General features: G+C 38.6%; 1 pseudogene across 1 annotated transcript; it reads right to left on the bottom strand.

Annotated features, from left to right (window-relative positions):
- Positions 1-407: 407 nt before the first annotated feature.
- Positions 408-3,310, bottom strand: LOC103718553 (PTI1-like tyrosine-protein kinase At3g15890; annotated as a pseudogene). Its single transcript, XR_015974183.2, has 4 exons — positions 2,719-3,310; positions 2,489-2,633; positions 2,120-2,382; positions 408-2,006 (listed from the first exon to the last, which is right to left on the bottom strand). The product of XR_015974183.2 is annotated as a PTI1-like tyrosine-protein kinase At3g15890 (transcript).
- Between the last annotated feature and the right edge of the window lie 6,631 nt (positions 3,311-9,941).

The raw sequence follows: 9,941 nt of genomic DNA, 5'->3' as shown, positions 1-9,941 counted from the left end.
AAGCGGATCTTCAGATACTTGAGAGGTAGCTCCAGAATGTGCTTGACATTTGATATACAGATGCATATATGGCAGATGACCTTGATGGAAGAAAATCAACTTCAGGGTACTTGTTTATTTTTGCAAGGGGAGCTGTATCTTGGCAATTGAAATTGCAGAAGTGTATTGCCTTATCTACCACTGAGACTGAGTATATTGCAGCTACTGAAGCAAGGAAAGAGATACTTTGGATGAAACGATTTCTCCAAGATTTGGGTTTGAAGCAAGATGAGTACGTAGTTTATTGTGACAGTCAAAGTGTATTAGACTTGGGCAAGAATGCTACACATTATTCACGTGCGAAGCACATAGATGTGAGATACCATTGACTACACTAGGCAGTTGTAGAGCAGTTTGTACTACTACAAAAGATTCACACTGAGAAGAACCTAGCTAACATGATGAAAAAAGTTGTGACCAGAGAGAAGCTGAAACTTTGTGCCGGATTGGTCTACATGGATTCTAACTAGTAAGTTGGAGTACAGTCTCTTTTCTCTTTGGGCTGGAGGGGGAGATTGTAAGTGGGTCCAGCCCACTTGGGAAGGCCCAAATAGCCCATTAGGGCTTTATCTTCACTATGTTTGCGGGATCATAGGAGCGCGTGCGGCATATGTGGGCGGGTAACACAAAAAAAAAACAGGGAGTGGCTGAGAAACAAAAGAGAAAAAAAAGGAAGCAACAATAGAGAGAGAAAAAAAATACAAAAAGGACATAGAGCCAAGAGGTGCGGTGACATAGAGGAAGAAGGCACGTCTTGCAACATCAGTTTTGCATGCCGTACGGAAGAAACATGTTCTTTCTCTTGTCCTTTTGTGTGTGGTTTTTCACATGGAGATTTAACAAATTGGGTTTCTATTTAAGGTTATGTTGGGTGCTATAAAGAGTTGTAATATTCATTGTTAGGGATCTTATTACATTCGTGAGTTCATCGCATTGTGGTGCTTTGGGTGAGATCATTGTTAGTCTTAAGGAAATGATTTTGGAGTTTTTTCAATTCATTGAGAACTCAAGTTTTGGGCATAAACTTGAGTATTGTAAACTCTATATTTATTATAGTGGATTGATCGAACTTGCTCTGTGATTTTTTACCCTCTACACTGGAGGATTTTTCCATGTAAATTTGGTGTGCTCTCCTATTGTTCTCTAAGTGTTTGATATATTGTCTCTATGAATATTTATTCTAGTTGGTATTGAAAATTTAGCTTAGTTTATTCTGCAATATTTGGCCCTAACAAGATTTTGGCTGAAAACTTGTACATTCTGTGTTGTCGATCGCAAACAATTCCTTGCCCAAGATTGAGTACATGCACCAGCAATTCCGTGCCGTACGTAGAAAACATCACACCATCACCTCATTCTTGATGTTTTCCAGCTCTTCCTCTCACAGTACGAAGGCTCGCTAATCCCTCCAACCATCATCGTCATCCTCCCTCATCTCTTTCTTCATCACCACGACCTCTTTAGTCCTCCCCTCCCGCACCCCACTTTTGAGAAGCTCCACCACCTCCAGCATCGGGGGCCGGTTCTCCGGCCTGCCATTGGTGCACCGCAGCGCCACCATCACGACATTCCTCAGCTGCGCCTTGTCAAACTTGTCTCCCAGCCGAGGGTCTGCAACATGCTCCCACCTGCCCCTCTCCACCAGTGGCGTCACCCAGTTCACAATTTCCCGCTTGACGCCGCCGGGCAGCTTCTCGATCGGCTTCCTGGCGCTCACAATCTCGAGCAGCAGCACCCCGAAGCTGTACACGTCGCAGGCCTCCGACACCTTCCCCCACATGGCGTACTCCGGCGCCAGGTAGCCCAGCGTCCCCTTCACCCTGGTCGTCAGGTGGCTGACGCCTTCCGGTACCAGCTTCGCGAACCCAAAGTCGGCCACTTTGGCATTAAAGTCGGCGTCAAGGAGGACGTTGCTGGCCTTGATGTCCCTGTGGATGATATGGGGGCTGGCCTCATGATGCAGGTACCTATCCAAAGAAGAGAACAACTACAAAGATGAGCTTAAGAACTTATATGTAGTACTGTTATATGCTCTCAGGAGTGGAGCGAGTGAATGGATCATGGAATTATGATGACTTACACGAGTCCCTCAGCGGCTCCGATGGCGATCTTCATCCTCCGAGGCCAGTCCAGAAGCAGGTCAGCGGCGCGTCGACCGTGGAGATGGCTGATGAGACTGAGGTTGGGCATGTAGTCATAGACAATTAGCCTCTCATCTCCACCTGCGTAGAATCCTTTAAGGCTCAGCAGGTTCTTGTGCCTCACCCTTCCCAGTATCTCTACTTCGATCGCGAACTCCATCTCGGTCTTGGCTGTCATGGCCTTCAGCCGCTTCACTGCTATCTGAGAAGATCAATTGAAATGAAGAGAAACAAGCGCAGACATATATACATCATATATGTATACAAAAAGACAAGGTCATCCCAAGAGATGAAGTATGAGGGCTTGCCTCCTCTCCTTTGCTGGTTTGGCCGAAATAGACGGTTCCAAAGCCACCCTCGCCGAGCTTGTTCTTCTCATGGAAGTTGTTGGTCGCGTGGACGAGCTCTCTAAGGGTGTAGGCCTCCCATGGGTAGTCATGGCCCTTATTCGATCTGGAATATATCACTGACTGGAATCAGAATTGAAAACTTGAGCCATAAAGATAACTAGTAGCACTGAAGTAACAAGAAGGATTACCGGGGCTTTGCTTCTAATTCGCCGGAGAAGCAACAGAACCATCTCCGAAGCATTTCCCTAAGGAGCGAAGAAAGGAGGGGGAGTGGATGGTGAAGGTCCCTGAAGCGTCCTTGGAATTGTATGTTTGACAACGAGAGGGAGAAAGTGGCGTTATACGTGAAGACAAGGGCCAGCGAAGGTGTCTCGAATTCGAATGAACAGCTCGGTCTCTAGCTTTTGTTGCCTTATGGGGGGTTATCTACCTCGTTCTTTCCTCTCATTGGAGACTTCACTCTGTTGATCGTCCAACTTTCTAGAGAGACAATTTATACCGTATTGTTGGTTCCTAGGTTCCATTTATATGGGTGAGTAGGCTAGTAGAAAACGTCAAAACGGTGGACAGGAAACCATGGCAGGTTAGCACTCGGTCTTTTATGATGGTTGCTTCTAATCCCGATTTGAATTAATTAGTGCAAGTGTCATTTTGAACAGGACCAATTCGACCATGCTTACACCAAAATAAGACCTTCACTTTTCTGCAGGAAATGCATCACCTTTCCGAGTTGATGACCTCTGAAGCATCAGTGACCCGGCCGGCCAGGTGCCCCTTCCCTGGCGACAGGAGGCAACCACCTGTTTTTTTTTTTTTTTCTTGTTTTCCTTTTTAGTCCAGGAAGCAGCCACCTGTTGAATGATATCTTTGTTTATTAATTCAAGATAGCCCTTCACATTTGCATGAGGGCACTGGCGTATTTTAACCTCTAATTTGCTCTTGAATTGGTCTACGCTTGCCTTGTCTTCCTAGAATTATAAAACTACAATGAAAAAGAACTACAAGATTTTATAATGCAGCTAACTTGTAATTTTATCCCATTGGTCAAAACCTTCGAGAGCATTTGCAGCAAGAGCTCATTTTGGTCCACAAGGTATAGAAATGTGATGTGTTTGACCTAATTTGTTATTTGTTTGTGCCGGACAATATTTTTGAAAACAATGTGTCATGCCCCAAATCAAGCGCGTGATAGATGCCGTATTCTTACAAGGCGAACCGCACAGCCATGCAAGACTACCTAAATAACAAATCTAATTATTTCATAATAATTTTAATCCAATAACAAAACAACCTCAATCCTCAAGAATTAATATAACAAAAATCTCATAAATCATTTTTATCAACAAATAACCCAACATAACAGATATAGGGTGAAGGATCATCAGATTGGCTCCAATCAGGCCCTCCGATGCTTAAATTAATAAACAATTTTTTGATGGAAAACCAAAGAAAAAAGAAAGAAAGAAGTAATCAAGCGATAGGGTCTTCTCTAGGTTTCAATTATTACCTCCCTTTGCTGAGGGTATTTGGACCTATTTATAGCCGGAGTCCCAAATCTTCTAGGATTGAATTCTAACAAACTTGGAGTTGTGTAGTAACAAGCTAAACATGGCTTAACAACCTTGAGAACGTGTTGTAACAATCTAGCACGTGGAAGAGTTAGGTGTGTCTTTGAGGTGGTGGGAGGCCGAGTGCTTCCCCTACGAAGGAGCCCTGTTCGTCATGGCTCAACGGCCAAGGTTGCCTAAATGAGCTAGGAAATGTTGATCTCAGAGGTTGGAGACTTCTGATCCACTTGGCCGACTTTTCATGCCTACTCGAGGAGATCAGGCTAAGATATCCTAGAGGGACATCTGGTGCGCCGAGATTGCTGCATGGGTTACGAGCTGGATGATCCTTATGCACCAAATCTTGCTGGTTATTAGTTTCCACAACAAGAGTCATAAAATTCCAAGATATTACTAATATTCAATTTAGATAAAAATCTCCAAATCTAGGATAAACTAATAAGAAGATCAATTGACACAAGTGACGAAGATAGCTAAGATCTACTAAATGCTCTAAGCAATCTAGCATGCTCCCCCAAATCCTGTAGCCAATCATAGATCAGAATCTAAAAATAGAGAAAAAGAAGAATAATTAGCTTGATATACTAGTAAGAAACAAAATACTTCAAAGTAGATCAGAGTATGTCAACAAATAATAAATCAAATTAAATTTATAATATATCGTTGAATGGGCAAAATTTCATTTATATCAAATTTCAAAGAATAAAAATCCTTTTCTTATTCAAAAGTATACTTTACGCAAGTGATTCTAAATCCAACCTATCGCAATGGGCAAGTACCTAAGTAGCATAGATCGGATAAAGATAACATATAATAGATAATAGGTGCCCAGTAGCTACTACTCTAATTATTGATGGTACAGTATCGAAACTAGTTTCTTATATTTTAAGTCAACAGGACAAATATACAATCTCTAGTAGTGAGGTTAGATTATAGCCATGCTGAAAATATAAATACAAAAGGTTTTTCACAAGTTACCTAGTCAAATTCTCGAAATAATTTTTAAACATATCATGTGTTCAAAATAACTCATTTTAGGAATAAAAATGATCAATTATGATCAAAGGCTAAGCTAAGATACAGGGAGCTCAAAAGAGATCAAGGACGATCAAATTTTGTAATGCTCAATAAAGGTTAGGATGTTGCCAACATGTTGCCCGACTGACAAGGTAGTTCAAAGCCCCTTTATTAGGATCAATTAGGGTCATCGAGGAATGGCTCTCTGCTGAGGTCCACCAAACAAGGAGAGATAGAGTGGAGAGAGAGAAATACAATAGAGAGAGAAACAAGAGAGTGCAATACCTGAGCCCATGGCCTAGATGCACCAGATCAGGGCCTAGGCCACACCATGTATGGGCACCGCCATAGGTGGACCCATGGCATGCCCAGAACTGGGCAACACCTTAGACAATTCTGTGAATGAGGAGAACAGGGGAGATCTCTACCTCTCTCTTTTGCTCCCTCCCACTTTGTCACTTTCCCGTGCTCCCCAAAACCCCAATACCCTCTCTCTTTCTCTTTCCTTGCACTTTCTCTCTAGCTCTGACACACCCTCTCCCACCCTACCTCATTCACACGCACCCTCTCTCATTCGTGCGCTCTCTACCTCTCTCTTCCTTTTCTTTTCTTCCGCTTCTTCCTCACTATCTTTCTCTCTTGTTCTCGATTTCTCTCTATACACTTTGAGCCCTAGAGAGACCCTGACTATGCCAAATTTCCCCTCCTACCATATGACAGGAAGTAGGGAAGGTTAGTAGTTCGTGTCCCCTATTGTAATGATAATTAGCATGGAAAGTTGGATTTTAAATTTTTGAAAATTTTAGAACTATTTTTTTTTGAAATTTTAGATATTTTAAAAATTATTTTAAAATATTAGCATGCCACTAATTTGATACTATTTTTTATTTTTTGGATAATTAGATTCTGAGGAATCCTGACAAGGTGATATTATTTACACTTTATAGTATTTGTTTAAGATTAACCATGCAAATTGATATTGTGATTCTAAAATAAAGTGCATATGAAATTTCGTAATTATATGAAATCTGATTTATCATGGAATGTCATTTAATTAATTGCATGACTTGAATTATTATAATGGGATCAGGTATATACAAATTGTATATGTTGCATGTACAGTTGTAAAATTCGAAGTGATAGTAAAAAAAAAAAAGAAGATTTAATTTATATGTATATCACTTGGCTCTCAGCTTGACAATGAGATGAGTCCGAAATTGATTATGTCGTGACCCTACTATGGGGGTCATCATTGTGATCCTCACCATAAAGGTGATCATGATGATACCCTGCCATAGAGATTCGAATGTGGCAATCCTGCCACAAGGATTCGAATATGGCAAACACACCACAAGGGTGATCGTGGTGATCCGCCCCATGGGGATGATCATGGTGATCCTGCCACGGGGGGTGATCGTTAGCTAAGTCAAAGGGGTATAAATGTGGACATAGTCAGGGCTATAGAGTGAAAATGACTAGAAATCAGATACAGCGTATAAGCATGTGTATAATTATATGAATGCAAGCAAAATATAATTATGAGACTTGGATAATATATCTTACTCTGATTTCAAGTATTGATTCATTACATATACATCATTGAAAAGAAGAAAGATAACATTGAAGTATGTGAATCTTATTGAAAGTAAATGTCATGAAGTCTATCTGTTCAAATGTATCATATTTTGTACAATTTAATTGAACTGAATAATGTAATTCTTTTGTTACTGAGTCATGAAGCTTATAATCTTCAGCTATTTTTCAAATCCAGGGACCAAGAACTAGGCCATTACTAGCTTTTGGAGAAAATATATAGAGGCAAGGTCAACTTTATAGGTAGTAGATCTAGTTTTAATCAGTTTGTGTATATTAAAGAGTTGTTTGTAGATTATATATAAATAGCTTAAATACTAACAATTTTGAGTTGTAAATTGTGGAAGAAGACTCCTATTTATGATTTGTAGTGGTGAGCATGATTATAGATGATACTTTGGTATAATAGTTTAGTTGTTCTGATAATCACTACTGCCTGTATATGAATTATATAAATTTCAGAGTATGTTAGATACATTGATAAATGAAATTCCTTGCATTCTTATAGGGCTAACCCCTATGAGCATGCAACGGTTGGCATACCCTCAAATTGTGATTCTAGGGTAGGCAACATGACAATTATAGTGGTATCAGAGCATAGGTTTAACTTATTGGAATCTATCTAGGTCCTAGGTTATGACGTACATTGAGTGTAGATGGAGCAGTTATATGATATTAAGATATAATCCATACCTATTATGCTATAAATAGTTAATAATCCTACATCCTGGTTTAACTAAAACTTGTTAATGAACTTTTATTTTTATTTTAGTTTAGGTTGGAAATAACATCAGTGGAGGCAAGTGTTCATATGGTGATTTTTTTATTATTATACTAGATCTTATCTGTTAGTTGTTATTTAAGCAATTTGGATATTTTATAAATTGTTAGTATTTTGTTTAATTGATATAAATTCAGAGCGCACATCATCCCAAGCACACTTATGTTAGTGGTGGTTCTTATGTTGTTCATTCGGCAACAAGAGGGCTAGGTTTACAATCACTAAAAATTTCTTTTTGGGTGAGTTTGAATATGTTGTGTGTATAGCTATTCATATGGTCTTCAAAAGTTGGGAAGTGTATAATCTGGTGTTTTGAAGACGTAAGAAAGTTATGATTCAAAAATGAGACTATCACTGGTTGTTTGAAAAAAACCCATTGAATTCAAAATATTTAGAAAGATGAAATGTCATGAGTGATACTAAAGATTATAATCAATTAAGGGAAATGGATATGTAATATTAAGATTTAGAGTTTCAAGGTAAGAGAAAATGAGATTAATTTGGATGATTGAGATAAAATATTTGTTGACCCAATGGATTGATTTTGATGAGTACAAAATATTAGAGTATAATACTAATGCTTTTGCGTGCCCAATGTTGAGATAGAGGAGAGTTTGACCCAGAAAAAGCGAAATTCTTGGAGAAGTTAAATTTGTTTTATAGGGATCTCAGTGAGGTTGAAAGGTTAGAGAAGCATGGAGAAATTTTTTGAAGAGTTTTGAAAGTTTCTGTAGTATACGAGTCGACCCTAGGATATCTCGAATCGACTCCTAAAGATTACAAGTCGACCCTACTACAAATGAGTTAACCTCTGAATGGCTACAGACAGAAAATAGAAAGCAACCAAAAATAGACCCTTCACGAGTCGACCCTTAAAGATCACAAGTCAACCCCTAAAGATCTCGAGTCGATTCTTGAAAATCACAAGTTTTCTCCTGAGATCACAAGTCGACCCTTGAAGAATTCGAGTCTACCCGTTTACGCCTCACAATAGTAATGGCTAGTTTTTTTGTGAAACCAAAATGGCCATATTCACTCTCAACGGCTAGTTTTTCCTCTTCAACGGCTACAAAAGGCCCTCCAACAACTTTTCAAGCTATAAATACTTTCAAATTGAATTAGAGAAGATGATAAATTAAGAGGATTGAGTGGATGAGGTAAAAAAAAAATAATACAAGCGAACACCACTTCTTGAGCTTTAGCTTGAGAATCAATATGAGAATTGACCATTCAAAACCTTCTCCCACTTTAAAGTAGGCTTGCAAACATTCAGAGAGAGAGCTTCAACCGCCAATCATTGAATTTCATCACAAAGATCAAGAAAAAGCAAGAAAGAAAAAAGAAAACGAGCTAAATTTTACTAACCAAGATCCCAACATTTAGAGCAAATCAAACACGAGCTACAATGAGAAAATCCAACAATTGTAAAAGTCATTGTGTATGTAGTTTTCTATCCTTATTTTGTACATAAATTTAGGAAATATTGTGTGGGATTTTGGTGTGTCTGACACCATGAAAATAAGCTAGCATATAAGGTTTGGTTGTACCCGTAAAATAACTAGAAATAGCAAGTTGTTCCCAAGTGTTGGAACTTGGAGTTGGTTTTAGTTGGACCGGCAAAACAACATGGTTTTGGTTGATTACTAAAAAAAATCAACTGAATTTAGTTGTGAGCCCAAAAAACAACTAAGCTATAATCTTGTTTATAGTTTATAATAAAATTTCCAAATAGGAAGCCTTGGAAAGTAGACGTAGGTGCAGGGTTGGCACCTAACCACTATAAAATCTTGGTGTTTGGTTTGTTTGTACTTGTCTTATTTGCTATACTATTTTCCAAATAGGAAGCCTTGGAAAGTAGACGTAGATAGTTTTCTATCCCTCATGACCTACGAGCTGAACATATTGAACCAAGAAGATGATAGCAAATTAGAAAGATGACCCAAAAATTGAGGAATCTGGTGAAGAAGATGAAGATCTATCATTAATCACCAGAAAATTCATAAGTCTCCTAAAGAAGAAGAAGAAGAAGAAGCTAAAAAGAAGAAGAGAAGCTTCAGCTAAGGGGGAGCTAAACAAATCAAGGAAGAAAGGGATGAAAGAAAAAAAACTTTAATTGGCTAAGGGGGAGCCAAGCGAGAAAAAGAAAAAAAGAAGAAAGCGACAACAAAGAATTTAGCTGGAGAGAAGAAGAAACAAAGGTAAACAACTTGTGCTTTATGGCACAAGAAGATGAGGTCAAATCTAAACGCCATTCTGATTTTACATTAGATGAATTACAAAATATTTTTGAAGATCTCTTTTTCAAGCTAAAACAATTACGAAAGAAAAATAAAGAACTTAGGAAAACAAACTCCAAACTATCTAAAGCAAAAGAACTAATTTCAAAAGAAAAATATCAATTAACATGGAAAATAATGATATAAAATTAAAAGTAGAAGACTTAAATACTATG

This window comes from Phoenix dactylifera, chromosome 16 (assembly GCF_051530095.1).
Source record: "Phoenix dactylifera cultivar Ajwa chromosome 16, Ajwa_hap1_PhDact_Kaust_v1.1, whole genome shotgun sequence".
Lineage (NCBI taxonomy): Eukaryota > Viridiplantae > Streptophyta > Magnoliopsida > Arecales > Arecaceae > Phoenix > Phoenix dactylifera.
This window is presented reverse-complemented; position numbering and strand designations above follow the sequence as displayed.